We start from the raw sequence: 19,756 nt of genomic DNA, 5'->3' as shown, positions 1-19,756 counted from the left end.
CAGATATATGTAGCCCTCTGCCAAAGGGTCTGGGCATTGTAAGCTAGTTGTCTTTCTTTTCAAAGCTCTTTTAACAGTTTTATTCCCTCTTCTGTTGTTTGGGGTAATCTCTGTCAGCTATCAGGAACCGTTGTTCATTGCCCGGTTCCTGATCTGTCTATAGCGAACAATTTCATTGTAAACCCTCTTGATACCTCCGTACCTTCGGCCAATATTTTGCCCACATTTCAAGTTCCATCCACTACCATCCTGCCTTCCACCCCCTGAAACAGATGATGGAGGCAAGGACAATATCTTTCTCCTCCCAGAATCTTGAATGTTAGAATATTGCTTTTACTATGAGGGAGCTTAAGCAAGCACTCTCTTCATCCCAGTCATCCACTCTAGGACCAGGCACCATTCATGTTTCAATTTTGCAATACCTGTCTCCTGAGAGCCTATGCTTTCTCCTCCATACATTTGGACAGATGGCACATTTCTGTCACTGGTGTGAAGCCATTGTCATTCCAATACCTAAGCCTGGTATGAACAAACACCTCCATTCCAGCTACCGCACACTGTATATAATGTTCAAACAACTTATAGGAATGCAGCCGCATGATGTCTTTAATAACCGCTGATATTTCGGCAGGTGTGTACCCCATCCCTTTCAAGGCACAAATTCAATGAGAGAGCACTGTGCAAGAAAATTTAAAAACCTCGGTATGTGGGGCATACGCAGAAAGACAACACAAGCACTATAAAAAAACTAGTGGCATCACACCCCCAAAGATGACCATCAGAAGTTATCGATAGTGAATAAGGAGTACCACCAGGTGAGGAGGTAACATTAATTCTGTTCCTCTGTTGTTTGACCAGGGGGACAGCAACATTCCAAGCAGAATTTAAGCAAAAACCCCCACCCGTGTTTATAGGCCCACTTGCTGCCTGAATCTCAACTGCTTCCTTAATAATATTATCCCAGTGGCTTGAACTGAATGCTAGACTCTGTGTTGTTATATTCCATAGGATGACTGGTGCCAAGAGAATGTTCTGCAATAGTAGAATGTGTCTGATGCTTATGATGATCATGTAATTAATTTATGTAATGATGAAATAGTATCTGAGTTGGCAAAGGTATATAAATTTTCAACATTAAGTGCAGAAAACTATTTAAACTCTAAATGTTATAAAAATGAATCTACATGGGAAAGGCTAAGTCAATTTTGTAAATAAATGTTGCTTGATGTTGGGAGAAACACCAGAGCGGATTTTGTCAACAGTTTAAAATTAATTTTAGCTTCAGGACAATAAAGTACATGATACTTTTCACTTGTCAACAACATTAAGGGAGAGTAATTGCATTTGTGTGAAAGTAATGTCAAGGTTTGTTTTTGCTCGAAATGCTCTTTCATTCCCAGCAATGCCAACATGTCCCGGAACCCAGCAGAAAGCTACAACCTTCCCCAGTCGCTGTAGTCGGAGGAGGGCATCCTGGATGGTCTGGACAATTTTTTCTGCCGGATACAAACGTTGCAATGAGTGAAGGGCACTGAGTGAATCGGAACAGGCAAGAAATTTAGGAGAGGAAGAATGTCTTGTGTGCTCCAGTGCCCGCAAGATCGCAAACAATTCTGCATCAAAGACAGTAAAAGTCTGAGGCAGTCGGACCTTGAGGACACGATATGGAAAAACAACTGAGCAACCAACAGAATCCCCTTGTTTCGACCCATCCGTAAAAACAGTTACATAGTCGTGGTGCTCAGATAAAATGGCAGAAAATGCTCCATTAAAAACGGTGGCAGGAGTGCAATCTCTCTTGTACTGCAATAAATCTAAAACCACTCCGGGCCTCTTCAGTAACCAGGGTGGCAGGCGGTTAAAACCTTGGATTTGGGGTTGTACAGACTCCACACCAAGGGACTCTAGTACACGTTGCACATGGATCCCAAACGGCAATGTAGCCCGGGGACGGCGGGAAAAAAGGCGGTCCAGAGGTGGATGGGCAACAAGACGTTGAGCAGGCGAGCTGGGAGTTGCAAGAAACTTACAAGCCTGGCGCACCAGCAGGAGCTGCCGCCGGATGGTAAGTGGCCGTTCGCCAGCCTCTGCACAGAGGCTGGGTACGGGACTGGTCCGATAAGCACCCGTGGCCAGTCGGATCCCAGCATGGTGAACAGCGTCAAGGATCCGCAAATAAGATGGCCTCGCTGACCCATATACTGTGCACCCATAGTCCAGCCGTGAACGCACAAAAGCTCCATAAAACTGAAGGAGACGCGCCCTGTCTGCACCCCAAGACCTGTGGCTGAGGCACTTGAGGATGTTCAGTGCCTTCAGCTTTCTGGCTTTCAAGTCACGTAGGTGTGGCAGCCATGACAACCTGGAGTCAAAAATTAGACCCAGAAACCGCACTGTGTCTCTGAAATGTAGGACAGTATCCCCCATATGCAAGGCAGGCAAAGTAAAAAGATGACGAGAACGATTAAAATGAACACAAACACACTTATTGGCAGAAAACTGAAAACCTGTCTTTGCAGCCCACTCCTCTAACCGCCGCACTGTTAGCTACAACTGACCGCTCATGGTTGCAACACTGGTGGAGGAACAGAAAACAGCAAAGTCGTCCACAAATAAGGAGCACTGTACTGGACTCCTCACTGTAGACGTTATACTGTTGATGGTTATGGCAAAGAGGGTAACGCTTAAAACACTGCCCTGGGGGACACCGTTCTCTTGCTCAAAGCGATCAGACAGTGTGTTACCAACGCGGGTCCGAGAAAACCGCTGAGACAGGAAAGACCGAATGAAAATTGGGAGGCGGCCACGAAAGCCCCATTGATGCATTTGTGCAAGAATACAGTGTCTCCAAGTAGTATCATATGCCTTACTGATATCAAAGAAGATACCGATACAGTGATGCTGACGGAGAAAAGCCTGCTGAATAGCCGCCTCTAGGAGGGTCAGGTTGTCGACCGTGGACCTAAATTTTCGGAATCCACACTGAAAGCGGCTAAGGAGCTGTCTGGTCTCTAACAGCCAGACCAGACGCCGGTTAACCATCCGTTCCAGAGTCTTTCCGACACAGCTAGTCAAGGCGATACTACGATAACTACCGGGACATGTGCGGTCCTTTCCTGGTTTGAGGAGAAGGATGAGGATTGCCTCCCTCCACGAGGTGGGGAACACTCCTGTCTGCCATATGAGATTAAAACATTCGAGGAGGATTTCCTTTGACGCCGCTGGCAGATGTCGAAGCATGGAGTACCGGATGCGGTCGTAATCTGGTGCAGTGTCAGAAGTCTCAGTAAGTGCCGATCCAAGTTCCCGCATGGAGAAAGGGGAATTGTAGGCCTCAGAACTGTTCGACCGAAAGTCCAAGGTAGCGACGAAACGCTGGATCCCGATTTGCAGTGGCAGTACTTTGTGCAAAATGCTCTGCCAGCGTCTGAGCAATGGCTCTGGGTGTCGTTTGGAGGCATCCCTGGTTCAAGACAGCAGCTATTGGTAAACGGCTATGTTTACCGGAAATCCTCCGGATGGCTTCCCATACTCTTGTGGAACAAGTGGAACGGTTGATGGAGTCCAGGAACTCCTGCCATGACCTTTTCTTGCTCTCTTTAATGACACGGCGTGCCCTGGCTCTCGCGATTCGAAAGGCGGTAAGATTGACCGCTGTTGGGCGGCATTTAAATCGGCGAAGAGCCGCACGCCTGTCCCGGATGGCTGAACGGCACTCTTCTGTCCACCAAGGCACAAGGCGCCGCTTAAGAGTGCCAGAAGACTGTGGTATGGACAGGTCAGCAGCATGATGGACCACAAGCGTGATGTGATCCACCCATTCCCGTACGTTATTGTGGCGGTCAAAGACAGCCAACCGAGTGAACAGTGGCCAGTTAGCCCTGCCAATCATCCACGATGGTGGCCGCTGCTCCAGCAGTACACCATCCAGGAGATGAATGCGGATAGGGAATTGATCGCTGGAATGAAGGTCGTCACTGACCTCCCAGTGAACAGAGTCGGTGAGGGTTGGAGAGCAGAAAGATAGGTCAATGGCTGAGAATGACCCTGTAGCAATAGAGAAATGAGTCGGAGTACCTGTGTTGAGGATGCACAACACTTGAGATGTTAGGAGGCTCTCCAAAATTCAACGTTGAGTGCAAAGAGAAGTGGAGCCCCACAGGACATGACGGGCATTGAAGTCCCCCAGGAGGAGAAATGGGTGGGGGAGTTGGTCGATAAGATCTGTGAGAGCGTCTAAGGTCATTGCATCCAGAGGGGGTAAATAAAGGGAGCAAACGGTAAGCCTCCAAGGTGAATGAATTTCAACTGCAACTGCTTGCAGGTTAGTATCCAGGGGGAGAACAGAGGAGTGGTGGTCATTATGGACAAACGCAGCAACTCCGCCTTTGGCCCTTTCTCCAGTCAGGTCATCTTAGTACAGGAGCATCAGATGGTTTTAAATGCGTTTCCTGTAAACACAAGCACAGGGGGCATTGCCGTGCTAGGAGGTTCAGTTCCTCCACATGTGCCCGGAATCCATTCATGTTCCACTGTATAATGGGAGCCATCTATCACGGTGGGAGTACCTTCATTCTCACTTTCTGTCGGGGAGGAGAGCCCACAACAGGTGGAGGCTCAGTTTTGGGGTGAGATGATTGCCCCAGTCTGACATCAACCTCCATCGCCTCAGAAGAGGAGTCGAGAGAGACGTCAGAGAGAATGACATCCACATCAGGAGACTGTATAACTGCAGTCTCCTTTAGTGGGCGAGTCTTCACCTTTGTCTTTGGCTTCGATGTTCTGGCCTGAGGTGGCATTGGAGCCAAAACCTCAGAAGCAGTAGGGGGTGTAGCAGCGCTGGGCAGTGCACAAGACTGGACCCGGGAAGGGGCAGGAAGTTCCATGATGTCAGCTACCACGGCCTGGTCAGAAGGCCGGGGTGGGGTGGGGTGGGGGGGGTGGGGGGGGGGTGGGGGGGGGAGCAGCAGGCTTCACAGGAACGGCAGCAGCACACGTACATTGACAAGCGCAGGTGCTAGTGCTGACAGTAGCAACCTCCGTTTGTGTAGCAGCATTGGTTTTCAAGACTGGTTGTTTGAGAACGGAAGAAAAGGAAGCAGCGAACGTGGGTGGCTGCATGGACTTGTAAATTTTCTTTGCCTCACTATACGGGATGCGTTTTGTAGTTTTTAGTTCTTGGATCTTCCGTTCCTCAAGGAAAACTCTGCATTCCCTACTCCACACAGGGTGATCCCCAGAGCAGTTGACACACTTGGGAGGAGAGGAGCAACCAACTCCCTCATGGGCGGCTTTACCACAATTCCCGCAAGTGGCTTCCCCTCTTCAGCCGAGAGTAGTGTGTCCAAAGTGTTGGCATTTAAAACACCGCATGGGGTTGGGGTAATAAGGCCGTACACTGAGACGTAGGAAACCTGCCTTCACATGCTCTGGCAATTTGGTGCTGTTAAATGTAAGGATAAATGAGTCAGTCTTTATGAAAGCGCCATCCACCCGTTTCATAATGTGTTGCACGTCGACAATTCCTTCCCGGGACCATTCAGCCTTCAGCTCGTCTTGGGGAATGCAACGAGATCTCTGCAAGTCACAACACCCTTGCTGTAGTTCAAGGTGTTGTGAAATTCAGTCTCTATCGCAAACTCCCCAAGAAATTGTGCCTTCTGAAGGTTCTGGACTTGCTGGAAGCTAGATGTTTCAACCAAAAAGGTGCCATTTCGCAAGCGCTTTACAGATTTTAATGTGCCAGCCATACCTTCTAAGCCATTCTGTATATAAAATGGCGAAACTTTTTCAAAACTCCCATGTTTTCTTTTAATTATGAAAAACACAGTCTGCGAAGCAGCATGCGTTCTGTTACTACTACCTGAATCAGGAGGACTGGCTACACGAGCCCTCTTGTTGGATTGGGTGTTAGAACCCACCAGCGGTCCCCCTTTCTGCTGGCAGGAGAAGAATAAAAGTTCGAGGGTTCCATCTCGGTCCCACGAGCAGCTAGGGAACTAGCAGTCCACCTAGACAGAGCCCCGCGTGCCTAGGTAAGCCTTATACAACTGGGGTGCGGTAGGTGCCCCAGAGGTTGCCCGCTTGCGACTGTTCCACCCCAACAGCCATGCATCTTAAAGGCGCGCAGCACACCGTAAGATTGAGGGTTTTTTATAGAGGTTTACCTTCCTCGCAATCCAGGCGGTCAAGCCAAGATTACCATTCCCCGCAGCACACAACATTCCACCGCCACGCCATGCGGTGGTCGCTGAAGCATGTCCGGGGGTTACGGTGACATGAGACTGGCGGCGCTGACCAGTCCCCAGCTCAGGACCCCAGGGTCGCCAAGCCCGTACTCAGCAAATGAATGCTGAGCCCCTGGGGGGGTGCTACACTATGGTTCATGTTACGATTTATGATACACTGAGGTTATTTGATTATCAGTTGATACTTTTTTTCTGATTTGCACTCAGATTTATGCTGTATTATGATTTCTCTAATGATTACTACACTGTTCTTTAATTGTTTAATTACATTGTGCTAGGGCTAATGTCACACTACGAATGTTCAATGTTTTTGTCATTCTCATGCCTATATTGAAAAACACAACTAGTTACACAGGTTAATTTACTAATTATATTACACAGTGATTAATACTAGGATATATGTAGCCGTATGCTGAGGAACTTACTAATTATGTTATGTAGTGGTTAGTAGCAGAAATTGTGTTATATTACGGTGTGTGACTTACCGATATGCATTATAGGATTTTATACTAGGTACTATTTCACATGATGCTGACTTGAGGATTTGTTATGCTGTTTAATTTACTGATTATGTTGGTGGTGCTAGGGACTGTGATACATTGCATGGACTTCATGATCTGAGAACTGAGCCACGTTTCATATTTCAGTAAAATTTAAAACTGAAATACTAGTTTTTGTGCTCGAGGGCCTGCAGCAGGATACATGTCTTGAACAGCCATTATAAGCAGAGACATCCACATTGCTGCCATGTTCAAAGTATTTAGTGCTTTACTATTTGGTTCACAATAAACCTATTTTGGCTTCAGTGCCATTTTCTAGCTGCCTGTGAATAATACATGGCTTTGTTAACCTTTGTTTCTATTCTTATGTATAACTGTTGACAATATTGGGTGATTATACAACAGTACTTACATCTAATTGTTTCAGACATCCATAAAACACTGGTTGGAGCTGTCATTGTCTAATGATTTGATTATTATGTCTTATAGGTGGCAAGATATATGACTGCGGCAGTTATACTGCCATGTTTTGTGAGTACTACTATATAATCATCTAATATTGTCAAAGTTATACATAAGAATAGAAACAAAGGTTAACGAATATATGTATAACTTGCAGGCAGTTAGAAAATGGCACACTGCACCTGAAACAAAACAATAAAGCACTAAATACTTTCAGCTTAGCAGTGATTTGGATTTCTTTATATATAATGTCTCTGTAAGTCATATATCATGCCGCGAGTCCTCAAGTACAAGAACTATTGATTCTCATGTCATACCACATCACGGGGAACATCCTGCGTCAACAAGTGTATACTAGTAAACTAATACAGAGTATAAAATTGTGTACATCAAGATCACGGTGGCACCAAAACTAGTGACAAGAATCAAGAATTTTAGAGAAAATTATGGATGCAGCAAGAAATCAGAGACAAACATTACCACAAAAATCACCTAAATCAAGAAATGTATGTAGCTCACTTAAAAATTAGCAATAGTATGACTGCATAGCTAGATTCATAGACAAATATGTAGCCTATACCAGCCAGCAAGTATGTGTAAACCACATAAGGAAAATACAACACCTGATAAATACACAACACCCCACAATGTAACCAGTACAAAAATACAGATCCCGATTTAAATTCTATAAGAGAATTTTAAAAAATTCAATAAATATTACATCCACAGGTGACAAGCAAAAACTATTTGACAAGGACTTGACTATAATATATAGACTGAACCACATTTCCCAACAATAAAAACTTATGGCAACAACAAGAGTCCCAATTGCAACAGCAAAACAGCCAATAACAAAACAGAACAAAATAACAGTACAGGTATAAAATATAACAGAAAAAACCATTACCTATAAACATACGTAAGGCCACTACAAGAAAACAGACCACACTACACTAAATCAAATAAACCACAAACTCGTCAAAACAACACAATAGCCATAACGGCAATAGTCTGGCTTTAATACACCAAAATCAAAATGATTACATAACCAAAGTAATCAACTTTACAGCTAACAATGCCACAAAAATCAATAGGGGCCGTACTAATAAATTTCCAGTACAAACTAAAAGGTCATCGAATCTTGCAATACAATACTCACAGATCATGAAAAAAGAACAAATATAGTTTTCAATCCAAAGACACCAAAATTATATGGGCAACCTAAGATCCACAAAGAATTTATTTCTATGCATCCAGTAGCCAACTGCATAGACCAACTGCATAGACAGCAACACCTACCACATCAACAAAAAACTAAAGAACCCACTTACAAAGTGTTACACATACAACAAAAAAATTCCCAAATGCTGGCAAACAAAATAAAAGACATCAAAATTCCAGCAAATGGGAAATTAGTTGTCTTTTTCCATAACCATCCTCTACATAAATATACTGGTCTATGAAACCATAAGAACTATAGAGCACAACTTACTCCAAAACAGAAAAACATCTATAATCAGTATATATTACATTACTGAACTGCTGAAAATAATATTAACACAAAATTACTTAAAATTCAATAATGAAATCTATACACAAGAAGATGGGGTAGGCATGGGTTGCAGCATTGCAGGCACAATAGCACTTTTAAACACCTTAGAAGCAAATTTTTTCAGATCCAGATCCACTAGTTAAAAAAAAAAAAAAAATCATGTACTATTTTACATATGTTGGTGATAATTTGCTCTTAGTAGATGAAACAATCACAGACATTCAACAAATACACAAAGCACTGAATGAACTACATCCAAAAATTGAGCCTAGAACAGAATAGGACACTAATAAAGCATAAAATTTTTTAGACCTGACAATCAAAAATATTAACACATCGACATTCAAAATTTTGACAAAATCCACATGACAGACATCATAAACTCAAAATCATGTTGCCCTAAAGCAAATAAACATGCCTATTTCTATACAATGAACAGACTAACTGACCTGCCACTAGAACAGGCTGTGACATAGAAGGAACTAGCAATTCTACAATATACAACATAGCAAAATCACTATAACCTAAATATAATCAACCTCTCAACTCGATAAAAAAATACACCAAATCAGCATAGAGTGACATCCATAAGAAAATAAAACTACTAAAAGAATAAAAATTGAAACAGAAAATCTTATACATATCTACAACAAACATAGGAAACACAGAATGTATCAAAAAGAATCATCCAACTTTAAAAAATCATAACTACTATGTTATTATAGATATGTGCATGAACAACGTACTGTTGGAAAGAGCAAACTCTTGAGTTTTACATGGTTCCTGCTAGGTAGCTGCAGTTGCGCCCACTTCAGTTCTAGTAAAAATGGTGTCAGGGCAACAGAAAGCGTTTTGTGTTCCATGCTTTGTGCAGTGCGGGTCAGTAATAACTCTTCAGTGTGACTTTCATACTACGTATGGTGTGGATGCTCCTACAGCACAGTGCATTAGATGATGGCATGAACAATTCCGAGAAACAGGTCGTTTGTGTAAAGGCAAATTGCCGGGCCTTCCCTGAGTGTCTGACAGATGTCGAGCGCATCTGCCATAGTTTCGCAGGGAGTCTGCAGAAATCCATTTGCTGTGCAGTTCGACAGCTCAACATGCCACCACGATCTTTCTCATGTGTTGCATAGACTTTTACACATGACAACATACAAAATTCAGCTACTGAAAGCTCTTGGTGAAGGTGACAAACAACAACGTGATGAATTCTGTAATTTCTTTCTTGGCAAGATGGAGGATGACAGTTTTCTTCCATCCTGAGTGTTTATTGATGAAGCAACATTCCATTTAAATGGAACGATGAACTGTCATAATGTGAGAATATGGGGTACAGAACAACCACATGAAGTTGTACAACATGAGAAGGACTCTCCAAAATTTAATGTGTTTTGTGCAATTTCACAGGAAAAGGTGTATGATCCATTTTTCTTTGCCAAGAACACTGTTACAGGAAACACATACCTCAATATGCTTGAGAACTTTCTTTTCCCTCAGCTGGAGACTGATTTGAACAACTTCATTTACCAACAGGATGGGGCACCGCCTCACTGTCATTTGGGAGTGTGGGAATTTTTAAATCAAAGGATTACTGAATGATAGATCCGTCACACTGGACCAAATGATTCAGCCTTACTGACCTCCATGGCCACCGGATCTGACTGTATGTGATTATTTCTTGTGGGGGTTTATAAAAGAATCTGTTTATAATAAAATTCATTGTATATGTTTATTAGTTTCAGAAATAAAGACAAACAAAATCACATGGTACTTTTTGATACAAGCTGTACATCCGACAAATTAAATGCGTTACTGAAAAACACATGAGTAAGATCAGCCTACTGAACCAAACATAATCTATAAACACAAATTCACTCAGGGAAATTCACGCAGGGAAAACAAGATTACCATTCTACAGAAAATCAGGAATATACAAAAATCAAATGTCAAGACTGGAATAATTTTTACATAGAACAAACACGAAGAAATTTCGTAATTAGATATTGTGAACACATCAAAAACAGCAATATAAATCCATCCACTTTGTTCAGTCACATGAAAACAGAAAACCACAAAGTAGACCAGAGAAACAACAATGGAAATAGTATGCATAATACCAAAAGGACTAACCATAAATATCCCGGGAAAAATAGAAAATTATACGCACGCATATAACTACCCACTGGGTATATTAAATGAACCAATTAATCTTAAACACAAACATTATATTGAAAATTTTACTGACATTCTAAATACAGATAACGGATAAACATACACAGCCAAAACATTTTATAAGCGAAGATAAAATTAGCAGCAAATACCAAATCACTAATAGATACAAACTCATAGATTAATATCTACATCTACATACATACTCCACAATACACCATATCGTGCGTGGCGGAGGGTACCTCGTACCACAACTAGCATCTTCTTTCCCTGTTCCACTCCCAAACAGAACGAGGGAAAAATGACTCCCTATGTGACTCTGTATGAGCCCTAATCTCTCATCTTATCTTTGTGGTCTTTCCGCGAAATATAAGTTGGCGGCAGTAAAATTGTACTGCAGTCAGCCCCAAATGCTGGTTATCTAAATTTCCTCAGTAGCGAATCATGAAAAGAACACCTCCTTTCCTCCAGAGACTCCCACCCAAGTTCCTGAAGCATTTCCGTAACACTCGCGTGATGATCAAACCTACCAGTAACAAATCTAGCAGCCTGCCTCTGAATTGCTTCAATGTCCTCCCTTAATCCGACCTGATAGGGATCCCAAACTCTCGCGCAGTACTCAAGAATAGATCGTATTAGTGTTTTATAAGTGGTCTTCTTTACAGATGAACCACATCTTCCCAAAATTCTACCAATGAACTGAAGATGACTATCCGCCTTCCCCACAACTGCCATTACATGCTTGTCTCACTTCATATCGCTCTCCAACGTTACGCCCAAATATTTAATCGACGTGTCTGTGTCAAGCACTACACTACTAATGGAGTATTCAAACATGATGGGATTCTTTTTCCTATTCATCTGCATTAATTTACATTAATCTATATATAGAGTTAGCTGCTATTTCTTACACCAATCACAAATCCTGTCCAAGTCATCTTGTATCCTCCTACAGTCACTCAACGACGACACCTTCTCGTACACCACAGCATCATCAGCAAACAGCCGCACATTGCTATCCACTATCCACCCTATCCAAAAGATCATTTATGTAGATAGAAATCAACAGCAGACCTACCACACTTCCCTGGGGCACTCCAGATGATACCCTCACCTCCGATGAACACTCACCATCGAGGACAACGTACTGGGTTCTATTACTTAAGAAGTCTTCGAGCCACTCACATATTTGGGAACCAACCCCATACGCTCGTATCTTAGGAGTCTGCAGTGGGGCACCGAGTCAAACGTTTTCTGGAAGTCAAAGAATATGGCACCCGTCTGATACCCTTCATCCATGGCTTGCAAGATATCATGTGAAAAAAGGGTGAGTCGCGTTTCGCAGGAGCGATGCCTTCTAAAGCCGTGCTGATGCATGGGCAGCAATTTCTCTGTCTCAAGGAAATTCATTATATTCGAACTGAGAATGTGTTCAAGAATCCTGCAACAAACCGATGTTCAGGATATTGGTCTGTAATTTTGAGGATCCGTCCTTCTACCCTTCTTATATACAGGCATCACCTGCACTTTTTTCCAGTCACTCGGGACTTTACGTTGGGCAAGAGATTCGTGATAAATGCAAGCTAAGTAAGGAGCCAATGCAGTACAGTACTATCTGTAAAACTGAATTGGTATCCCATCAGGACCTGGTGATTTATTTTCAACCCATTCAGCTGCTTCACAACCCCAGGGATGTCTATGATTATGTCCTCCATACGGGAATCTGTAAGAGACTCACACGGCGGTATGTTTGTACGATCCTCCTGGGTGAAAGATTTCTCAAATGCTAAATTTAAAATTTCAGCTTTCGTTTTGCTGTCTTCTGTTGCCAGGCCAGACTGGTCAGTGAGTGGCTGAGTGGAAGCCTTTGACCCGCTTACCAATTTTACGTAAGACTAGAATTTCCTTGGGTTTTCAGCAAGATCTATTGCTAAGGTATGATGGTGGTAGTGGTTGTATGCTTCGCGCATTGCTCTTTTTACAGCAGCACGAATCTCTACTAACTTTTGCCTGTCCTCATTCTCCCGATCTTTCTTGTACCACGAGTGCAACTGTCTTTGCTTCCTGAGCATTCTCCAAATTGCGCTGTTAAACCACGGTGGGTCTTTTCCGTCCGTAATCCACTTTTTCGGCACATACTTCTCCAATGCGTGATTTACAATGTGTTTAAAATTTGCCCATAATTCTTCCACGTCCATCGTACCGGAAGTATATGAAGTCGATTCATTTACTAAGTGGGATGTTACCAACTGCTTATCTGCTCTTTCTAGTAAGAATACTCTCCTAGCCTTCTTGACCGACTTTTTAACTTTCGTAACCATAGTCGTAATGACAACATCATGATCACTAATCCCTGTCTCAACACTTACACCGTCGATGAGGTCTGGTCTGTTCGTGGCTACCAGATCTAAAATATTTCCATTATGCGTTGGCTGTAGATTTAACTGCTCAAGACAGTTTTCGGATAATGTGTTCAAAAGTAATTCACACTACAGCTTGTCTGTACCACCTGTAATGAATCCATAGACATCCCAGTCTATACTAGTTAGGTAGAAGCCACCTCCAACTAATATAGCATGATCCGAGTACTTCTGCGATACAGAATGTAGACTCCCTTTGAATGATTCTAGAACTGTCACGGTGGAACCTGGTGGCCGGTAATAACACCCAACAATTAACTTTATTTCTCCTAGCCATGTTAAACATGTCCAGATAACTTCACAATCACACTCTACTTCAGCCTCAGCAGACACAATTCTTTGTCAACTGCAATGAAGACACCACCTCCTACAGTGTCTAATCTGTCTTTCCGATACAAGTTCCAACCCTCACTAAATTTTCAGAACTTCCTATCTCAGGGTTCAGCCAGGTCTCAGTCCCGAGAATAATTTATGCGCCACACACTTCCTGGAGGGCAGTAAATTCAGGAACTTTAAACCGAACACTCTGAAAATTTACTGCTAATATCTTGATAGCTGAAGTGTCTTTACACTGAGCACGTCCTGATTTCCCTACCTGCACATTGACTGGTGAGTGTTCATCAGGACACCTCGCACTACTGCCTAGCCTAAAAAACCCTCATGTGCACGCCACAAGTACTCTGCTACCCGAGTAGCCACTTCCTTTGTGTAGTGCACCCCTGATATCTAGGGGCATCCCACAATTCCCCACCCAATAGTGCAAGTCTAGAAATCTACAGCCAAGACCGTCACAGAGTCGATGAAGCCTCTGTTGAGACCCTCCACTCGGCTCCAAACCAAAGGACCCCGATCCACTCTGGGAACAATGCTGCAAATAGAGAGCTCTGTTTGCACCCCGCGTGCGAGGCCAGCGGTCTTCAGCAAATCCGCCAGCCGCCTGTACGAGCTGAGGATCGCCTCAGAACCCAAGCAACAGGCATCATTGGTGCCAACGTGAGCAACTACTTGCAGATGACTGCACCCCGTACGCTCGATAGCCGCAGGCAAGGCCACCTCCACATCTCGGATGAGTCCCCCGGCAGACAAACCGAGTGCATGTTGGAATTCTTTCCAGCCCTGTACGCTATTTCCCTAAGGGGCTCCATCACCTGCCTAACGTTGGAGCTCCCAATAACCAAGCAAGCCTTTGCCCCGTGTGCCTGCTTGGGCTGGCCCTGCTGAAGGAACAGCCACCTGCTCACTGACAGGATGAACGGGTGAGGCCAGCCGGCCAGCCTCCACATTGACCCTCCGCCTTGAGCGACACGAACGCGTTGCAGTCCACCACTCATCCTGAGGTGAGGGCAGCCCCAATGCACCGGGTACACTAGAAGGTGCCTCAGCGGCTGAGTCAGTGGATGCAGCAAGCGACACCTGCGGTGTCTCAAGCGACACACCAGACCCTCCGCCGTCACTGTACCTTGAGGCAGCAGCCTGAAGGAGGCTGACCGTGGCCAACAGCATGCTCAGCTGCTCGCGAACCGTGGCCAGTTCCTTCTGTGCCCGCACACAGCACCCACGATCCCTATCCATCCTACTGCTAATATCTGGACGTACAGAGTTGCGACAAATAAAACAGCAATATGTGACTGCACAGTTGAGTCACCAGCGCCAAATTGAGCTGTGATATATGAACAATTACTTACAAACCAAGCAATCAAATTACCATGACTATGCCACTATACAGATATTACAATGCGATCCTACCCGTCTTAGGACAAATGACAACTACCTACGCGATGTTACACTCTACCGTTATTAAAATTTGATACTACCCCTTTCTAATTCGAAAATATGCAAAGATCCAAAAAATTTCACCACGCAAGCACACAAACACACAAAGTAATTTGAATTAAACCTGCGGAACTAATACGAGAAACTGAATATATGACTAGTTTCTGCTACTGCTGCTTGCACACATCACTCTGCAAGCACAGATGAAACTGCACCGCCCTCTGTCTGCTGCTAACTGACTCTACAAAATAAACAGAAAGCACTGGCTGTGCAAAATAAACAATTGACTAACGACTCCGCTAATTTATACTTTACAGCTATCAATAAGCAATATAACTCCTCTCAAATATGAGAATACGCAAGGATTTTATGTAATTAAATATGCAAGTGCACAAACACTCGGAAAGAAATTAAGAATCAAACTACAAAACAAATATGAAAGCTAAATATGCGACTCCCAACTGCACTGTTGCTGCACTACTGCTGCACTGATACTTCACCAGCGGCTGCTCAAGGCTTTCATTTTCATTTACATTCCAATTAGTAGCATGATATTACTAGCAAAATTATAATTATAATGGAACCAATTTACAGGAAGAAAGGGAGGTAAGACTTGTAATTTCGACTGTCATGATTTAGTTGTGAAGTTAGGAAGAATTTGTTATGTAGAACAGGTGTTCCCTTTATACTTTGAAATATTTGTTAACCACTGGAAGAGAAAAGTTTTGTATAAAGTCAAACTATACATTTTAATGAAAATTTTGTAAGAAGGAAGTAAGAAAAGTACGCTCTTGTCAGGAACAGGTTGAAGTAATGATAAACATGCACTATTAACAATGTTGAGAACGTCTTTTCTTCAGTAAAGTAATGATGTTACAGTTAGATGAGAGACAGCTGTAGATATAAAGTAGAAAGAGTAAAACAGCTTAATGACACAGAGATTTAGTATATTTTAGAAGATAATGAAAACAGCAACTCTATGTAGGTATGTCTGTAACAGATCCAGACCCATGTTGCACTTCATTCAGCCTGCATTGACACTAGTTCGACACACAAAGTTTTGCTTTCTTCTCTCCCTGTTGCATTCATATTCTGCAGAATTTCATGCCAGAGATGAATCATGGAGGGGGGTGACAGGGATGCGGCTGCAGCCCCCCTCCCCCAGAACTACGCCTGTTTCTTCTTAACCCTCCCCGCCAAACACAACAACAACAACAACAACATATATACAAAATTTCAATGAGACCCCCTCACTGCCATCCAGGGCATATCCCTCGAAATCTTCTCTACACAGATTGGCAATAACAGATGAGAATGGACTACCCATCGCAACTCCCATCTGTTTATTCACAGAACTGGACACTGAGTAAAAAGTAAGTGAAAATCAGCACATGTCGAAACAGTTTAATTAACTCAAAACCAAACCTAACCTCAGTTAAACATGATGAATCAGAAAGAGCAATGAATGTGAATAGAGACACCACATCAAACCTTGTCAAAATATCAGTCATTCAAATGCAGCCCTCTAACTGAGCTAAGAAATCCACGAGTTCTTAATGTGATGTACACACCGACCTACTAGCGTGCTCAACATGACACAAGATGTTTTGTTACACTGTATGTCAAGAATCAATGTTATTGACAATAAGCCTAGGAGGAACCCCTTCCTTACATATCTTCTGAAGGTCATATAATCTAAGGGGGACAGCACAATAATAGTTAAAGACTCTTGGCAGTCTCTAGTAACAAGAAACATTTCTTCAGGATGTTGTTACTCTTCCTATCAACCCTCTTTGCAGAGACAGCACTAAGGCTTGTGATACGCTGGACCAGATGGTCAACACAACTGCAGCATTGCCCTTGTATGTAAGTAAGATAAAAGTATCAGAATCAACCTGGAGTGAAAACGAAGCTCAGGATTAGCATCTATAACCAACACATAATCCCTTCAATGGGGAACAACATGGAGGAATGTGGCTAGTGAAGAGGAGTACTGTATAGTAAATGAAACTGCAGTTGCCACACTAAGGATAAACACAAAATTGGCACGTTGTGTGAAGGAGCAAACGTGGGATGAAAAGTATACATACTATGGATGCAATCCAGTGACGGAGTGTGGAGTACTTTAGATATAGATACAGGAAGCTGTGAATTATGCACTCTCAAAGTTCCAAAATACTAGACTGCAGTAGTGAAATCGAATAGTAACAGCTTAATGTTGCCCAGTGTGGGGGAGGCACTGAGAGGGTAAAGCATACATGAGAGAGAGAAAGAGAAAGAGAGAGAGAGAGAGAGAGAGAGAGAGAGAGAGAGAGAGAGAGAGAGGGAGGGAGGGAGGGAGGGAGGGAGGGAGGGAGGAGGGAGGGAGGGAGGGGGAGGGAGAGATGGAGGAGACAGCGAAGGAGAAAGTGAAGATGAAGAGGGAGACAGAGAAGGGAGAGAAAAAGCAAGGGGGTGGAAAGGGGGGAGAAATGGGGAGCTTTTTTCTTTGTATGATGGACTTTCTTCTTCATTACTCAAATCTATGCCTCATCCAAAATCAGACATATTACTGTATCCCATTAGGGAAAAAAAAATATTGTTTATTCAGTTGCGTGAGAAAGTGTGCAAATATCGATCAGAATGGCTCATGTAAGACTAGACACAAGAGACCATTATTTTATTTGTAAGTGGTGGTGGTGGTGGCTAGTGGCTGGGAAAGTGGGGGACGGGAGGGAGCAGGAAGGGCTTGGGTAGGAGATGTTGAAATGTGTATTAACATTCCAGGAAATATGGTTGGGGAAGTTGTAGAATGACATCTTTGAGGACTCGAGTGCCCACAAGTTCGTGAGAGGGAAAACAGACATAGCACACTGTTTTTGCTAATGAGAGACAATGATGCAGCCAAATGTTAAGGTTAATATGTGAATAGTGGTGATCCTTTCACCATTGAAAATGTCCTTTCTATTGAAATTGTAACATATTAGCACTGGCATGTCAGATCATTTGAAGTATGTTCCTTGTAGATACGTACAGACATGTTTCGTCTCTGCTAGGATCTTTAGATTTCCTACAGAAGTCCTGTAACTGTTCAAATTCCATTCATGTATTGCTACCTCTCTTCCACAGTTGTTTCTCCTTCCCCTTTTCACTTCAATGCAATAGTGAATGCAAAATGAGGGGGAGCAGGGGAAGGGAGATTGACTGTTCTGTCATTAACACTTCCTCCATTCATAGCTATTACAACTTGTTGGCCTTTTCTGATCTGATAATAATGGCTCTAGTTTCTTGGTCTCATATTTACTTATGGTTGTAACTTTACCCTTCTGTGGCGAGTAAATTAAAGTTTTGTTGGGAAACATTATACACACTTTTTTTTGTTAATCACTGACCGATGCACCTCTTTTGCTGCTTGAACCAAACTGGAATACTCATTAAATTTTTTCAAAATACAGTTGCCTTACATATCGATTTGCTGGTTCCAGAATGTATAGTTACTGTTTGTTTTGAGGCAGCTAGGAAAGTAGTTTCTTTTCCTGTGTTTGTGGATGCAAAAAATGTATTGAGGCTGTACTGTCTTGAAAACCTGCATGTCTTCAACATCAATTTTTTTCTCCTCTTCTACAAATTTTAGGCTTTGCTGACTCCAGACAGTTTGCCAACCTATACATGTAATGCACAGTGACAGGAAAAAATATACCACTGGTTCATGGGCTGCCAAACCTTCCACATATAACATGATTCCAATGTGAAAATTAACAACCCAAACAACGGGTATCCGAAACACTTTATGGAAAATGGGATAAAAGCTTTACAATCAATGGATTGATGGTTAAGATACTCAGTTAATGTCAGTGTACTCAATTTCATAATGAAGACAGCAGTTTCCAGCACATATGATTAACCTTATTCAAAGTATCATTAAGTACATCTGTGACATCTTCTAGTTTTGCAAATCTCCTGTACCTATATCCATTACACCACAGCGTATAAAAACATCTCTACTAGAATTCAGTGTTATAAACAAATATTGTATTATTGAGGTGTTTTGTTGTTATCACTAAGAGAGGCATAATTGTGATGACTAGTCTCTGCACATTCTCTCTAGATGCCCCTATTTTACTTCCATCCTGCCAAGCGTTTTTCATTTGTAAATTTAGAACTAATTTATTACCACAAAAATCTAGGGAGTTTCACTGTCCTCTCAGGTAGAACCAAGTTTGCTTTGTAAGCCAACTATAACTGAGGAGCAGCAGGTGCCAAGAGGTAGCTCTCTAAATGAGTGTTTCACTTCAACAACCAACCACTCTGTTAGCACAGAACTCATTATTTATGCAGTTAAACCAAGACTTCCATTTCTTGTGACACCAAATGTTCCCTCATAAGGTCACATTGTGGAAACTGAAGTAGATCAATAGAGCTTATGGCCAGAGGAGAGTCCCCCAACTCATGTACCTCACGTTCACCACACTCATACCAGTTAAAAATGTCAGAGCTCACTTGGAAACATGACATTTGGCACATTTAACGGAGCATGTGTGGTGTGCCACACACCAATATTTCCTAAACATACTGTGTTGATTATGGTATTAATCTGCAAAGAAATACTGTAAGGATCAGGAAGGAAAAATGTCCTTTCCAAAGAAAATA

General features: G+C 42.8%; 1 protein-coding gene across 1 annotated transcript in view; it reads right to left on the bottom strand.

Annotated features, from left to right (window-relative positions):
- The window catches only part of LOC124796360 (DNA-directed RNA polymerases I and III subunit RPAC1), a 206,216-nt gene that overhangs the window by 108,916 nt on the left and 77,544 nt on the right, over window positions 1-19,756 (bottom strand). The window lies entirely within an intron of this gene.

This window comes from Schistocerca piceifrons, chromosome 4, assembly GCF_021461385.2.
Source record: "Schistocerca piceifrons isolate TAMUIC-IGC-003096 chromosome 4, iqSchPice1.1, whole genome shotgun sequence".
In the NCBI taxonomy this organism is placed as follows: domain Eukaryota; kingdom Metazoa; phylum Arthropoda; class Insecta; order Orthoptera; family Acrididae; genus Schistocerca; species Schistocerca piceifrons.
Note: the sequence above shows the minus strand (reverse complement) of the source record. Positions and strands in the feature narration are given on the sequence as shown.